Raw genomic sequence first — 17,588 nt, forward strand, 5'->3', positions numbered from 1 at the left:
GTTCCCCTAGAAGTGGAGGTTCACTGGAGACCTGGTTTTCATCACTGTGACCGAGATCCCTGACCAGGACAACTGAGAGGAGGGAAAGTGTATTAGGCTCTGTCCACGGTGGCCTGTCCATTGTCCCTGGCCTGTGGTGAGGAAGAATATCTTGCTGCAAGGGTGTGGTGGAGGAAAGCAGTCAGCTCCCGGAAGCCGGGAAGCAGAGAGGGGAAGGGCCAGGGACGGACAGTCCAGGCCGCCCCGTGGCCTGCTTCCTCCAGCCACATCCCACCTGTCTGCTGTTACCGCCCATTCGAAGAATTCACTTGAATCATTTGCATTATAATCCATCAAGTGGATTAATCCTCCGATGAGGGTACAGTGCCCACCGTCCAATCATGGCCCAGTATGGAGCTCTGGGGACGCCTCGCAGCCAAGTAGGTCCACTGCGCTGTCGACTGGCCACGCACACCTGGGCGCTGACCTGCTGCCCCTGTGCTCTGGCCTCACGCTGCACTGGACAGCATCACACATCAGCCACAGATCCACTGGCGTCGTGTCCCCTGGGGCACCCAGAGCCCAGCGCAGTGGAGCAGGAGGTGGCCTCCCTGGGGAGTGGGGTTTGCTTCCTAGCGGGTGAGTTACAAGGGCACGCACCTGATCAGGAGGATGCACACTGGCCCTTCCCGTGTGTGGCCAGACTTCCCTGCTGGACAGGCCTGCGTGACAGTCTGGACACCAGTGGCCCTCAGACCTCCTCCCTCATGTAGCCTCCCAGGCAGGAGCGGAAGATGGGGCCAGGACTGGGCGGAAGGAGGAGAGGCCCTGGGCAGATGGGGTGCAAGGGAGCTCCTGGCAGAGGGCTGGCTCCCATATCCAGTGACACCAGCAAAGTGGACACTGAGGACACTTTGGGACAGGCCCACAGTGCGGGGAGGACATGCTGTCCACACAGGGGCCCTGCAGATGCAGTCTGATGGCCCATGCATGCTTACAGGAGGCAGTCCTGCCCCACCAGAATGGAGACGGGGGGCTGTGCCCCCTGTGGTCAGTCCCTCCCTGCCCCTCTGCCCACCTGACCAGGGACCTTCCCTGCATACTGTTTTTCCTCCCGGGTGTCCTGCGAGGGCCCCACCAACCCGCCAGCAGTGGAAGCTGCTCAGCAGGCCGAGGGAGGAGTCCCGGGTCACCCCACTGGCTGTCACCTGGACCCTCGAGAGAGGCTTCGGGGCACACGGGCCTTCTCCTGGGCAAAGCCCTGGGAGAGGGCCCGCGAGGCGGGGCTGCTTCCTGGTGTGCCCTTCCAGCCCTTCCAGTGAACATGCAGGGTCATTCATCGCGCCGGTTTGTTTGCCCTGTGACTTGGCCATGTCGTGCATCTTGCTGTTAGTTCAGGGGTTGTTTCAAATCTGCCGCCTCCCTTTGATCTCTGGTCTTCCCGGTACTGAGCTGTTGCGGCCAGTGTTGTGGATGCCGGTTCTCCATCAGACCGTGTGAATACTCTCTCCTCTGCGGCTTGTCTTTCACGTTCAGTACGTGTTTAAAAAGCAGATGCTTTCAATTTTGATGAAGTTCAATTTATCGATCTTTCTTCTATGGTCATTTTGTATTCTAGTTAATAACCTTTGCCTAATAAGTTATTGTGAATATTTTTGTTGTGTTTCCTTCTAGATGTTCCATGGTCTTACATTTCACCTTAGGTCTGTAGCCTCTGTGAGTTGGATTTGGGTATAGTGAGAGATACAAGTCACCGCCTCCCCTCCCCTCCCCTCCCCTCCCCTCCTCTTCTCTTCTCTTCTCTTCTCTTCTCTTCTCTTCTCTTCTCTTCTCTTCTCTCTTCTCTTCTCTTTTCTCTTCTCTCTCTCTCTCTCTCTCTCTCTCTCTCTCTCTCTCTCCCCCCCCCTCCTTACTAAAGTTCAGCTAAACTGTTCCAGTGCCATTTGTTGAGATTATCTTTTGCTTTGAGCTATGTGGGCACTTCTGGGTTTTTAATGTGGGGTTTTTTTAATAATCTATTGTTGGATGTGTGGTACATGTCTATAAATCCCAGCAACTTGGGAGGCCAAAGCAGGAGGATCACAAGTTTTAAGACCAATCTCAGCAATTTGGTAAGATCTGGCTCACCAAAACAACATATAAAAAGGGCTGGGGATGTAGCTTGGTGGTAAAGCACCCCTGGGTTAAGTCACCAGTGAAAACAAAGGATAAAATTGTCTTTTTTCTATTGGAAATATGTTGAGTACCTTTTCCCATGTAACTATATAAAAATTTATTCTAGACTTGAAAAACAAAACAAAACAAACAAACAAACAACCCCTCTACCAACCTTTTTTGTTTTTGCAGTACTGGGGATCGAACTCAGGGCCTTGTGCTTGCGAGGGAAGCCCTCTACCAGCTGAGCTTTCTCTGCAGCCCCAATGTGTGTCTCTCTTTGCAACAATATCACACTGCCTCGATGGCAGAGGCATTGTAGTACCTCTGCAATCATGTAGCGTAGATCTTTCAATTGTGTTTTCCTTTCAAAATTGTTTGAATTATTTAAATTCTTTTTAATTTCCATACACATTTTGGATTTAAATTTCATTTTTTACAAAAGAGACTGCTGAGATTTTGATTGGGATTGCACTGAATCAACAGATCTGTTTGGGAGGAATTGACAACAGTATTGAGTTCAAATCCATGAACATTGTACATCTCCTCAAAAATTTAGATCTTATTTTCTCATCAGTGTTTTTTAAGTCTCAAGCAATAAAAATCTGTGCACATCCTGTGAGCTCCATCTCTGGGAAGTCCACGTTTGTGATGTAAATTGTCCTGCCTTTTAAATCCAGTGGCCCACTGGTAGCATGTAGACACGAGCTGATTCTCCACACATTGACCCTGTACCCAGCGGTCTTGTTAGATCGGTCAGCTCTCGACCTTTTCTTTCTTTTCCCTTTTCTTTGTCTCTTCTTTCTTTTTTGGTGGACATGGATTTTCAGCGCAGTGCCCATGTCCTGCTGTGTGTACACAGGCGATTTCATCTCTCGTTTCCTGTCTGCATGCCTTCCATTTTTTTCTGGCCTTGTTTCACTGGCACGAACCTCTGCTTTACATTGTCGCATAGGAGAGACAAGAGCAGACGTCCCGACCTTGCTTCCCGCCCCAGGAAGGAGTGGTTCAACCTCTCCCCATGCAGGGTGTCACCAGGTCCTCCGAGGCACCCAACCAGGCTGCAGGCCTCCTCTGTTGACATCCCTCCAGCTTTTTTTCGAGTCATTAGTGGATGTTGGATTCAGCTCAATGGGTTTTCTGGGTACACTGGCCCCCCCTTACCCACATTTTTGCTTTCCCTGGTTTCAGTTACCCACAGTCAACCACAGTCTGAAAATACTAAATGGAAAATTTCAGAAATAAGCGATTCACATGTTTTGAATTGTGCACCGTCCTGCATGGTGTGATGGAGTCCTGTGCCGTCCTGCTCTGTCCTCCTTGGGGTGGGGATCGCCCTTCCATCTGGCACATCGGACTGCCTACACCACCCAGACCTTCATCCCCAGCGCGCTGTCTTGGCTATCGGATGGATTTCCTGGGTGTCACAGGGCTTGTGTCCCTTACTTTACTTAATGATGGTCCCAAAGCACAGGTCATGATGCAAAGGAGGCTCCAGGGCACAGGATACAGGAGGACAGGTTAACTCAAGCTGTGCGGCGAGGCTGCAGGGTGCAGAGGGAGCTGCGTGGTACATCGGGCTTGGTACCTCCCAGATTCAGGCCCCCATGGGGGCTGGGGAACACTCCTCCATGGTAAGGGGCTGCTGCTGTGCCTGGTGGTGATCAGGTAGTTTTTCTCTTTCAGTCTATTTATGTGGTGAATTAAATTCACTTATTTCCAAATGTTGAACCAACTCTTATATTCCTAGTATAAACAGAATATGGTCATGAGGCAGCATCCTTTCTACATAGTGCTGGATTTGATTTGATAAAATTGTTAAGCATTTCTGAGTCTATATTCATAAAGGATATTGGTCTATAGTCTTGAAATACCCTTGTCTATTTTTGTGTTGGTAATCCTGACCTCATAAAAAAGATTCAGGAAATGCTTCCTCATCTTTTATTTCTGGAAGGATTTGTATAGAATGAGTATTTTGCCATTGGAACCTAGTTTTCTTCATAGGAAATTTTCAAATACAAACTCAAATTTTATGTTAGACACAGAGCTATTTATTTATCCAATTCCTTTTTGGTGCACTTTGTTAATATGTGTCCCTTAGGAAGTGTGTGCACTACATCTGCATTGTTAACAGTACTATCTTAAAGGTCCCTTACTTTTCCATTTGATGTCTGCAGAATCTGCAGTAATGTCCCTTCTTCATTTTGGACATTGGTAATTTCTGTCTTCTCTCTTTCCTCTTTGAATAACTTGGCTACGGCTCACCAATAGCGATAGATCCTGTCTTTCTGTTCTCAGGTTCATTGTTTCTGCTGCCATCTTTACTGTTCTCCCTCTTCTACTCACTTCAAATGCACTGTTGCTCCTCCTCTTCTGTGTTATTAAGGGTAGAAGCTTGTATGGCTGATCTTGAAAACTTTCCTCTTTTTATACATGTACATTTTAATACTATGAATTTCCCTGTATGTGCAGCTTTGCCAGCATCTTATAAATTGTCATATGTTGTTTTCTTTTTTGTTCAATTAGTGTTTATTTTTTTAATCTATGAATCTCTTAAAAGTATAAAACTTACAAATATTTGAAGATAACGTATTATTGATTTCTGGCTTAATTCTTTCATGACTAGATAACATATTTCATATAACTGTACTTTTTAAAAATTTACTGAGATATGCTTTGTGGCCTGAAATATGGTCTGTCTGCTGAGTACTTTGTTACCAGTTTTGCTTTATAGAGTTGATGCTATTTTTGTATGTTTTTGAGAACTTCACTAAATTTCTCTTATGTAAAGTGTGCAGGACAGAGGTTCTCAAGGCCTATCAGAGTCACACAGAGGACTTACTGAAAGGCAGACTATTGAGCCCACCCCAGTGTTTGATGCAGCAGGCCAGGGTGGGACCTGAGATTCTGTGTCTGACAAGTGCCTGGGCATTCTGCTGCTCCTGATCCATGGCCACATCAAGAATAACTGCCATGAGCAAAATTATGAACACAGATGATTGTCTGAACCCAGAGCATCACACGTCCATGTGAGAAGGGGATTATGGAAGGATGGTGTTATGGTTTGGATGTGAGGTGCCCCCCCAAAAGCTCATGTGTGAGACAAGACAAGAAGGTTTAGTGGAGAAGTGACTGGGTCATGAGTTTGAGCCCAATCAGTGAATGAATTAATCCCCTGATGGGATTAACTGAGTGCTAACTGAAGGTAGGTAGGGTTGGCTGGAGGAGGTGGGTCACTGGGAGGCTTGCCTTTGGGGCAGATATTGTGTATCTGGTGAGGGGAGTCTCTCTCTGCTTCCTAATCATCCTGTGAGCTGCTTCCCCCTGCCACACTCTTCCACTATGATGTTCTACCTCACCTTGAACCCTGAGGAATGGAACCAGCTGTCTATGAACTGAGACCTCTGAAACCATGAGCCCCTAAATAAACTTTTCCTCCCCTAAAATTGTTCTGGTCAGTCTTTTAGTCACAGCAGCAAAGAAGTTGAGTACAACAGATGGGCAGGGTGGGCTGGGGTCTGGAGCAAAAGTCCTGATGGCCTGATTAAAAGGCACAGTACAGGCTCTGAGGAAACACAAGAAACCTGCTCCCCTAAGAAAAGGGGTGTTCTCCAACTGAGGGGACAGCACCCCTCCATTTGGCCAAGGTAAGACCGCAGTTCTAGCTCAGTAATTATTACTGAAGGAGTGAGTGAGTAAATGAATATTTGGTCTCCTCATTCTCTGATCTGCTCTGTCTCCTCCTTTAGACAACTTGTGGGATGAACAGTTCACATGAAATACAAGAAAGGCAATGTCTTGGTCCGTCTGGTGTTGCTATGACAAAGTGCCCGAGGCTGGGTAAGGTATAAAATAAAGAGGTTTACTTGGTTCACGGTTCTGGAGGTCCAAGAGCATGGTGCTGGCGTCCAGGAGAAGGACCCTGGCTACATTAAAATATGGCAGAGAAACAGGAAGAGAAATGGCTACATGCAGCAGAGGACAAGCACATGCAGGGCCTCAATTTAACATCCTGTTCTCAGGAGAATTAACTTGCTCAACAAGACCAGCGTGAATCCCTCTGAATGTGGTGCTGCCCACGACCTACTCGCCTACGTGTGGCCCACCTCTTAGAGCCCACCCACCTCAGCACCATCAAGCCGAAGACCAAGTTTCCAACACAAGGACCTTTGGAGAACATGCAAACTGTGTCCAAGCCGGGAGGACACGAGTACCCTTTAAGAAATATTAGTCTTGCTTTTCCAATGCAGTAAGCTCAACCTTCCCCCAAACGAGCTTCTGAACCCACGGGCGGCAGGCACCTCACACTCCGTCCTTCCCTGACACACTGAGCGTCCATGGGGACCAGAGATGTGAGACCACGCCCCTCTCTCACATCAGCGCCCCTGGAACCACCCAGCCACAGCGGCAGAGCCCCTCCCGCTCGGCCCCCAGGCCCTGGCCCCGGCACCACGGGCCCTCTCCTCCCTCCCACGTTCTGAGGCCCCGAAGGCCTCCGACCCCTTTCTTCCCGGGCCGTCTCCTGCCACCTCCCTCTCGGCTCCATATTTCTGCAGTGTCCTCTGGCCCCGTCTGCTAGCCAGGTCTCCCCTCCCAGCTTCAGTTCTGTACCATGAGGGAGGGCCAGGGGCATCTCTGTGGTCCGGTCCATGGAGTAAGGGTGGAAAAGCCACAAAACCCCTGCGGAGTGAACACAGCACCCACTCGCCTCCTGTCCAGAGCAGAGGGTGCTCAGCGAGAGACGGCGCCCTAGAGAACCAAGCCAGGCCTGGACAAGGAGTCTGGTGAGCTCAGTTCTGCTGCAGAATCTCGACTGTGCCCGACCCGGACAGGAGGAGCCCGAACAGCACATCCGAAGGGCTGCGTCTGGGATGGGAAGCGCCATTTTGGAGAGTGACTTAGGACATGTTGCCTGGATACACCAACGTCATGATCAGATGGACTCCAGGAGGAGGTACAGCACCTTCCGCCAGCGGGGAGGGCGTGGGGGCGTGTGCCTTCCACAGCTGCAAACGCGGGCCCCCAGTCTCAGAAAACAGCCCTCGAGGTGCGGTGACTGACTCGAGTTTCACTGCAGCTGGAAAGCTCGGCAGATGGTAAGGACAGTTTGGCACGCGACTTACCCCACAGTCGACTTCTATTTTCTTATTCTCTCTCCCAGCTCTTCCCCTTTTTCATCCAGATGAGCAAAGGAGGAAATTAATCAGGAAATGAAAGAAAACATCATCGCCTGTCAATCACCCAAGAAGCCCGCGGACACCCCTCCTCTGCTCTGCTCTCCCTGTGACTTGGGAAAGTGCCAGGTTCTGGACGGAGGGCTGCCTCACCACGTGCCCCACGTACACCAGTCCCATGTCTTGCCAAGGTCTTCAGCCAGCACAGGAGAGTCTGCCGTCGCCTCAGCTCCCTGTCATGGGTTTCCAAGGAACAGCTGTGGATCAAGCTGCCTTCTTCAGAGCCTCTTCCTGCCCACCATTGCCTCGAGACCCAGTGGATGCTCAGCTGCATGTGACTGACAGTCGGGGACTCCCACCCCGGGCACCGCAGGCAGCTCAGCAACCTACCAGGGACAAGTGAGCACTGATAACAGCCCCCCCACCTTCGGGCTTCCTCAGCTACTGCCCACACCATGACAGCTGTGAGCAGGACCCACGTGCGGGAGGGAAGGTGGGGTGTGTGCAGAGGTCTGGAGGAGTGTTCTGGACCAGCTGGCTGCACTCCTGGGCCTTGTGGAACACACTCCTTCCCAGTCATCTCTGAAGCAAAGGCTCCCCTGTGGCTGGGTCCAAGGCACGGTGTCCTCTGCTGCATGCCTCTGGGTCAAGGTCTTCCAGGGCAGGATGCAGCATGGCAATTCTCACAAGTGTCTCCCAGCACAGCACACGGCAGGTGGAGCGCATGGGGTCTGACGCCGCGGCAGACGGGCTGGGATTCCTGAGCGTTTGTGCGGCTGGTACACGGGTGACTCAGAGCATTCCAGGACCAGCTGGTGCGATGAGCTGAACACCCCTGCGTCAGCTCCCGGCTGGTGGCTGGCAGTGGAGGGACTTTGATCAGAATAAAGGCTTGTGTTCAAACCCCAGCTCTGCGCTCCCCAGTCGCCTGGCTTGGCGATGACTCAGACCTTTTCAGGACATTACTCGCCTGTGACTCAGGAAGGACAGTTCTCCTCTTCCAGTGCTGCAGAGAGGAGAGCAGCATCCCCGCACTCTGGAATTGGAAGAACCATGCACAGTTTTCCCGTTTTCTATTTCACTGGCTTCTCCTGTTCACGTTTGCCTTCTGTTTGTCAAGTTTAATTTGCGCTTCTCTGGTTTCTCCAGGGAATCATTGATTCAGAGCCATTCTTTTCTAATGTTAGCATTTAATACTATGAATCTCCCTCTGAAGTACTACTTTAGCTGCATCCTACACATTTTGATGTTTGTTTCCATCTTCATGCAGATCTGGATATTTCCTTTCTCTCTCTCCCTCCCTTCTCTCCTTCCTTCCATTTTTTCACCCTTCCTTCCTTCATTTCTTCCTTTCTTTTTTAATACTGGGGATCCAGTACAAAATTCAGGACCTCACACTTGCTAGGTAAGTGCCCTATAATTCAGCTACACTCCAACATTTTTAGCATTTTTATTTTTATTTTGAGACAGGCTTTCACCAAGTTGCTTGATCTGGTATTGAACTTGTGATCATCCTGCCTCATCCTCCTGAGTAGCTGTGATTATAGACCTATATCATCATACCTGGTCAGTTCCAAATATTTTCTAATTTTCCTAGTTATTTTATTGGCATATGGCTTAGTGTGTCATTTAGTTTCAAATATTTAGAGAGTTTCCAGTTAAATTGATATCTTTATGACCAGAAAATATACTTTGTGTTCAATTTTCTTAAATTTATTAGAATCTATTTCATGGTCCAGATAGAGTCCATCTTGATGTGTGTTTCATGGCATTTGGCTGGTTGAGTGAATATTCTATAAAATATCAGTTAGGCAAAGTGGATCAATGTCTTTTTCAAGTCTTCTGTATCATTTCTGACTTTCTTACTACTTGGCCCATCGGTTGTTGAGAGAGGGCTGTGATGATTTTCTGATGTGTCTATGTGGTAAGGCTAACATCCCAGTTACCCAATCACCAATCTAGATACTACTGTGTAAGAATTTTGGAGATGTAATTAAAATGTCTGATCAGTGAACTTTAAGTAAGGGAGATTATCCTGGGAGGGTCGAACTTAGTACAAAGACTTGAAAAGCAAGCCAAGGCCTTCCCAAGGGAGAGAAGGAATTCCTCCTATGACCCCCAGGGTTGGCATGTCCGAGGCATGTCAGCTTGCTTCAGGCTTGCTTGGCCAGCACCTGCATTGCATAAGCCAATTTCACATGTATCTCCATCTGTCTACCTAACTTCTACTGGTTCTGTTCCTCTGGATGAACCCTGACTGATACAGGGATACTGATGCCTCCACCTATAATCTTGGATTCCCCCCCATCAGTTTTTGCTTCATGTATTTTGAGACTATTAGGGATGCACATATTTAAGATTTTGTGCCCTCTGGATGAATTGAACCCTCATCATTATGAAATAGACCTCTTTTTCCCTGGTAATATTCTTTGCTATGAAATTGACTTCATCCACTATTAACACTACCACTCCAACTTTCTATTAATGGTGTATCTGTTTTCTATCCTCTTACATGTAACCTATTTGTATCTTTATATTTTAAATTGCATTTTTTATAGGCAACACATACTTGGATCTTGCTTCTTTATCCAGTCTTACTTGCTCTGTCTTAATTCTGGGTGTTAGATAATCTGCATTTAGGTATTGATAAATTGGGTTTAACTCTATCTTCTTGATATTTGTTTTTGATATGCCCCATCTTTATTCACATTTTCCTTTTTTCATTCCTTCTTTTAGATTAGTAAAGTATCTTAATAATGCTTTTTTATTTCCACTATGGGCCACTAGCTATACTTTAATTTCTTACTCTTCTAAACATATGTGTGTGTCATATCTACCTCGGAATGATATTATTCCATTTAACATGGAATCAGTTGGCAGAATCATACTGTACTCTACTATACTATACAAAGTATATAATCATACTATACTATTCTATACAAAGAATAGAATCTTCTATTCTTTGTGCTAATGACATAGATTTTATTTCCACATATAGTACAACCTCAAAATATACTGCTTTTTTTTTTTTTTTTTTTAGTTCTGGTGATTGAACCTAGGGCCTCAATCACATGGTAGCACTCTACCTCTGAGCTACTGTCCCAGCCCGACACTGCTATTTTTCACTGTTTAAGACAGTGAATTATCATTCGATGCAATATAGAAATGAGGAAAGGTTGTTATGAATGTAACTATGGTTTGCTTCTACCTCTACAATCCACAAGAAGTGTGGTGCCCACACTTCTTTGTGTAGGTCTAAACTTCCATCTGGGATCATTTTTCTTCTCCTGGAAGAATCTCCTTTAACATTTCTTATACAGCAGATTTGTTGACAATAAATTCTATCAGTTTTTATTTGTCTTCAATAGTCTTGATTTTGTCTCCAACTTTGCATGATATGTTTACTGGGTAAAAATAAATAAATACAGATCATTCTTAACAGATTTTGCCCTGCTGTTAGCACTTTACAGACAACTCCCCATTGTCTTCTGGCTTGCGTGGGTTTTGGCACGATGTCTGCTGTCTCTCATATTTTTGGTTCTGTGTATACAATGTTTTTTGCTTTTTGTTTTGTTGTTTTAATCTGACTGCTTCTGGTATTTCTCTTTATTGCTGTTTTTCAGCATGTGTTTATAATGTGCCTTCATACTGCTTTCTTAATATGTATACTGCTTAAGGTTTATTGAACTTAGATCTCTGAGTTTATGGTTTCAATTAAATTCAGAAACCTTTTGACCATTATTTATTCAAAACATTTTTCTTTCCATCCTCTCTCTCTCTCTTTATAGAATTCCTATTAAACACAGGCCAGGTGATTTGATATTATCCACGGGGTTCCAATATCCTGTTATTTTTATTTTGGTTTTGGTTTTTTGTTGGTTTTTGGTTTTTCTCTTCTGTGAGTTGAATGGTTTCTATATCTTCAAACTTGGTGATCTTTTCTTGTATACTGTTTATTCTTTTGTGAATCCCAGGTATTATTTCATTTCCAATATCAAGTTTTCATTTCCAAAAGTTCCATTTATAAATTTTTATATGTTCCATTTCTTTCTATATATATAATTGTATTTTCTTCTTCCCATTTGAATGCACAGAGCATGAGCTATTTTAACATCCTTGTCTGTGAAATTTCATCATCTGTCACTTCTGATTGATTGATTCCCTCATATGAATCTTAATTTTCTGCATGTCTGGTTATTTTTGATTGAATGCCAGTCATTTTGAATGCATTCTGGTTTTTAAATGGATTTTATTTTGTTGTGTTGTTAAAATGTTTGGAATTAGATTCTTCTGAAGCTTGTTTTTAAGTGTAATTAGGGTGGGTCCAGAATAGTCTTAGGCTAAGACAGATCTGCCACCAATACCAGACAATAGTCTTTTAAAGAGTCTATCAATGTTCTGTACATTATTAGATCTTTCCACCCTGGCTGATGGGAACACAAGCTGCCACCAACTCTGTGTGAACTCCAAAAATTTGTTGCCTACTCCTTTTGGGTTATTCTTCCCCAGCCTTCAGCAGTTCATTCATGCACATGCGCAGATCAATTCTCAGCCAAACCTTGGGAGGCCTCTCTGCAGACCTCTGGAACTCTCTCAGCAGTTCTTTCCTCTCCAGTACTCTGACCTTCCATTTTTGCTAATTTGCACCCCCCCGACCTTCAGTTTCTGTCTCCTCTTTGCAGAGAGAATGCTCCTCAATGTAGGTCCCTCCTGCATAAGGGCTGCAGTCATGAGACCACAATTTGTTTCTCTGCTGTCAGCAATCGGTCTCATACTGTCTGCTGTCCAATGTCTGGGAACCGTGCTTTGTACATTTCATCCGATTTTCTAGCAGTTTACAGTAGGAGGTGGATCCCATTCCTGCTTCTCCACACTGGTCAGAACCAGATGTCCAAGACCAGTGAATTTTCAGAAGAGTTTTTGGACTAATCTAGGGTTGAAAATTTTTTATATTCATATTAAATATAAAAACCATAAAATAGATTTCCCTCTATTGTGACTATCATTTCATCCGTTAGAAGGATGGACATGGTCTCAAAATAAAAAATGGAAAGGACTGGGGATGTGGCTCAGTAGTTAAGCACCTCTGTGTTCAATCCCTCATACCAAAAAATAAATGAATTAATTTTAAAAAGAAAGAAAAATAAGAAGCAAAGAAAGAAAAACAATAAAGAAGGCAAGCGGCATTTCTCCCGAAACAGCTGTGGCTCTTGCGCCAATCCATCGACTGCGATCTCCTCATTCAACTGCAGAGCATGGGCATTTTTCACAGGCTGATGTTTGGGGACAGCTGATCAGAGGTCACGAGCCACAGTGCCTGGCACTGTGGGTTGAGAATGTCACCCCAGTTCTAGGTGAGTGTGTTTGAAGCCAGGAGGACAAGCGCGAACTCAAATCCCTGCGCACGTCCACGGAGCACAGCCGGGTGGCAGAACCAGCCTGAGCACAAAGGTGCGTGGTGACTCCAGGGACGCCCACCAAGGCCAGGAACACCCCAGCATCCCCAGGCAAGCGCACACGGAAGCGGGCAGGTCCCCACGCAGAATGCCCCTGGGCAGCAAGAGGAAGGGGCTGTGGACACACAGCCTGGGCCCCTGAACACAGGCAGTGGACAGGGGAAGGGCCACGGATGGGGCCACTCCCATCACGTTCTCCGAAAGGCAGAGCTGATCTCGGGGCGGACGTGGGGCAGGCAGAGCGGGAGGGGCTGGCTCCCGCCACGCAGGGAATTCGGGGTGATGCAGCCGCCCTGTGTCTTGGTTTCAATGCTGGTTGTGTAACTGCTTGCATCTGGGGAGTCTCACGAACAGGGCGATCACAGGGTGAAGCTCTCTGACGTGGGCTCCGGCCCTAGACCTGACCTCAGCAGCCCCTGGGCCTCGCCCGCTCATGCCGCCTTCTGCCACTCTCTGAGTGAGAGGCACGTCACTCTGCAGCACGTGGCGCCTGGCCTTCCACTGCCTCACCCCTCCCAGAGTGACCTCCACACATCAGCCACACACTCTTCTTGCCAGTCCTCTGGCGGCTCAGGAACCCCACACACTCTGTTCCCCCTGGCGCGCTCTTCCCTTCACCCTCCCACAACACTGTGGACGGAGGGTCACCTGCTGCCTCCCCTTCCTCGCTCCCTCGCGAGCTGCAAGCGGCTCTGTCCGTCTGTCTACCTGTCAGCTGCTCGCCCCCACAGGTCTGTCTGCCTCACTGAAGGGCACACGGCACCCTCAGCTGCTGTGGGGCCAGCCCTCAGCTGTGTGTCCAATGGCCATTGTTCTTCAAGGGAGCAGAACAGCCATGTCCCAACGAACAGCTCCGGAGGGGGAGAGGACAAAGCCCTCTGAGCTGCCTTCTTTGGCAAAATAAAATATGCTATTAAAAAGAAGAGCAGCTACTTAGACCCCCGAGGCCCCACGCCGGGCCACATTGTCACGCAGGGAGCCACCCCAGACCCACCGAGAGCCACGGCTGAGCTTGGCCAATCACAGCAGTGGGCCCCCAGACCCCAGCCCGAAGCCCCACATCCGCGTGGAAATGCGGGGTGGTTGGCGACCAGCAGGGCTTAGTCCCGAATGCCTTGCTTTGCTCAGCAGCCAGTGAGTGAGCTGGCCAAGGCCAGCGCCCGCTCACGCCAAGCCTCGGGCAAGACGTGGGTCTTGAAGAGGCAGGAATTCCTGTCAAGGCTTGGCTCAAACAGGAGGGTCGGGAAGAAGCTTCTGGAGGGTTGGGAAGGCCGCCCCGGCGCCAATCAGCTCACAACACTGCATTGATCAGCAAAGTGTAGATGAATCAGCAACACGTGGCTTGAATTTCCCTGGAAACACATGGGCTTAAAGTCACAGGGGAGGCCGGGGGAGGTGCAGGAGAGTGGACCGCGGGGCCCACTGCGTCACAGGACTCCCCAGAGTCCAGGCGGAGGAAGGATGATTTAAGGCGTCTCCCTCTTCAGAGCAAATACTCTCCTCGTTAAAACACTCGGCTCACCCGCCGAGGAAGCCACGCGGACCCCTCCCCTGCACGCAGCTGTCCCAGCGCTCCGTGGAGGAGGGAGGCCTCGACACACCTGCCCAGCTGGCCAGGGCTCCTGAGCCACTGCCCCCAGGGCTAGGGCTGGGCTCCACCTCCCTCAGTGAAAGCCTCTGCCATGTTCCAAACGCTGGCGGGGAGGCGCGCTCAGGAGGCACCATGCAGGAGGGGTCGCTTGCGAGTCTGCGGTCAGACGCCAGGCTCCATGCTGCCGTGAAGTACTGGTAGGCGTGTGGGCATCCCAGTCACCGTGGCAGGAGGGAAGCCTGTGCTTGATGACACAGGTGGGATGCACCCAATCAGTTGCCGGCCTTCAGAACAAGACTGAGGTTCCCAGAGAAGGAACCCTAACCTGGAAACCCCCTGGCACAGAATGTGGTGCCACCTCACTCAGAGTGTCCCTGGCAGGCCCTGGCCTCGCCCAGAGAGACTCGCCGTGCCATCAAACGGGACACTGCCAGCCCACCATGTGGAACCCAGAGCAGCTGTTTCCCTTCGATAATCCGTGATGCGTATTCTGACCCAGCCCCAGACGACAAGGCCCTGTGGTCCCCTCACCAAGCCAGAAACACCATGGAGTCATCCGCCAATCAGAGTGTGCTCTCACGAACCAGAACCAGATCAGACACAGGAAGGAGAGAACGCACCTCTCAGGTCATCACAATGCCATCGTTAGTGACTAAGTTCAGGCCGTACTCTGTCCATCCACCCACCTTCCACTACGCACTCATCTGCCATCACCTGCCCATCACCCACTGTCCACCCACCATCGTCCACCCATCCATCCTTCACCCCTGCCCCATCCATCCCTCATCCACCAGCCACCAGCCACCTGTCCCCAAAGGCCTTGTTTGGCTGCACTCCAGCCGCGTGTCAGGGTCGTGACGGGCGCCTCCTGTCGGTAGGCCCGAGCACCGCTGGACAGCGGGAAAGAGTGAGAGTCATACAGGGCGATGCGCCGCTTGCACCTGGAAGAGGCCAAGGTGGAAGGACAACTGAGCCACGGTTGTTGGTGGCACCCGGGTGACATCACGGCCAGTCGGCAGGCCCAGGCGCTCATGAGGGCCGAGGGCTGAGCAGCCCCCGAGCTATCGCTTCCTTACGATGATGCAGTTCTACCAGAACCAAAGTCAAAAGTGACCTCAGAATAAAGGACATCCACATGTCAAAGCAAAGGTTTCCGAGGGCTGGTGCCCAGCACCGGGTGTCGGAGGCAGGCGTGCGGGGCCTGCGGCCAGTCTGTCCACAGCCTGGCCTGACGCTGTCCCGGCAGCTCTGGCCAGGGCCTGCCTCACCAAGCGCTGCTGTTCTCACGCAGCCCCACCCGGGGTGTCGAGCTCTGTGACTGACCTTGGAGCTGCGGCCCCTCGGCTGGCCCAGGTGTCAAGCTCTGTGACTGACCTTGGAGCTGCGGCCCCTCGGCTGGCCCGGGGTGACCTTGGGAGCTCTTCCCGGGTGTCGAGCTCTGTGACTGACCTTGGCACTGCCGCCCCTCGGCTGGCCCGGGGTGACGTTGGGAGCTCTTCCCAGGTGTCGAGCTCTGTGACTGACCTTGGAGCTGCGGCCCCTCGGCTGGCCCGGGGTGACCTTGGGAGCTCTTCCCAGGTGTCGAGCTCTGTGACTGACCTTGGCACTGCCGCCCCTCGGCTGGCCTGGGGTGACCTTGGGAGCTCTTCCCGGGTGTCGAGCTCTGTGACTGACCTTGGAGCTGCGGCCCCTCGGCTGGCCTGGGGTGACCTTGGGAGCTCTTCCCAGGTGTCGAGCTCTGTGACTGACCTTGGCACTGCCGCCCCTCGGCTGGCCCGGGGTGACCTTGGGAGCTCTTCCCGGGTGTCGAGCTCTGTGACTGACCTTGGCACTGCCGCCCCTCGGCTGGCCCGGGGTGACCTTGGGAGCTCTTCCCGGGTGTCGAGCTCTGTGACTGACCTTGGCACTGCCGCCCCTCGGCTGGCCCGGGGTGACCTTGGGAGCTCTTCCCGGGTGTCGAGCTCTGTGACTGACCTTGGCACTGCCGCCCCTCGGCTGGCCCGGGGTGACCTTGGGAGCTCTTCCCGGGTGTCGAGCTCTGTGACTGACCTTGGCACTGCCGCCCCTCGGCTGGCCCGGGGTGACCTTGGGAGCTCTTCCCATGGGCCGGTGCACAGAGCTCCTCCCGCTGGTGTTCTGGGCAGAAGCGGGTGACGCTCAGGCTTCGGCACAGGTGTGGCCTTCCTGCCTCCATGCAGAGAGCCTCCACCCACTGACACATCCAAACACATCCAAGTGTCCCCGTTTATCATTGTTCCTCATGTTTCGCCAAATTTAAATGCTTCAAAATGTTAGGCTGTCTCAACAACATTCCATCTGGGTACAGAATACAAATACTTCCAATTAAAAAATATGGACTTGATCAGATTATCCCACCAGTCCGGAACATTCCAGAGCAGAGTCGTAACATCGCACGTCAGGACCGTGGTCCAGGCCCGTCGGCACTGGGCTGCCTCGGCTCGCCCCGGCTCTGGCAGGCTCCGACATCCTTCCTGAGCAAGCTCCCCTGCAGCAACCGCACTTGAGAGGGCTCACGTGCTAAAGACCTCTGCACAGTGTTCGCCGGATCACCAAAGCTTCTGGCACATTCTGAGTAAAATGTGACTCAAAGTCGAGGCTTCAACGCCCGTCGGCCACTCTGGTTCACGAAGGCCCTGGCAGGTCTGAACCCCTTTTCGGGGGAGTGGGAGGCAGGGCCTGAGGCACCATGGGCAAGCGCCTGCTTGGTTTTCACACCCGTCTCCACCTCTCCCTGGTTGGGCAGTTCTGAGGCTCAGCATCCCGAGGCCGTCCTGCCCCGTAGGGTCTTCACTCGTGAAAGCAGCGCTTCGCGCCAGGGGCTGCTCCATGTGCTCCTATGGCAACATCCCTGGGAGACAGACCTCTTCTCTTGGCGGGAGGTTCTAGACTGGAGTAGCAAAAGCCCGAGACTTCCCAGCGTCTTCCTGGCCCTGCCTGCTGTTGGCCCAGGGGCTCCATGTGTCCCAGCTGCCCCGGTGGGAAAGGGCACACCGTCAGTCCAGGCTGGTGGGGTACAGCCTCCCACCCTGCGGCCACCTGCAGCTGCGGGCACAGCTGCTCCCATCCAGGTTCTCCTGCACCCAGCACCCTGGAGGGAGCGTCCGTGGTGAGCGAGAAGGGAGAAGGCAGCTGGCAGTGACCCCTGAGCCCCAGGCGCCCCTCTGTCCACGTGCATCAGCAGACCCTCCCTGCAGGTTCTAGCCCAAGGACAAA

The sequence above is a fragment of the Sciurus carolinensis genome, chromosome 16, assembly GCF_902686445.1.
Source record: "Sciurus carolinensis chromosome 16, mSciCar1.2, whole genome shotgun sequence".
In the NCBI taxonomy this organism is placed as follows: Eukaryota; Metazoa; Chordata; class Mammalia; order Rodentia; family Sciuridae; genus Sciurus; species Sciurus carolinensis.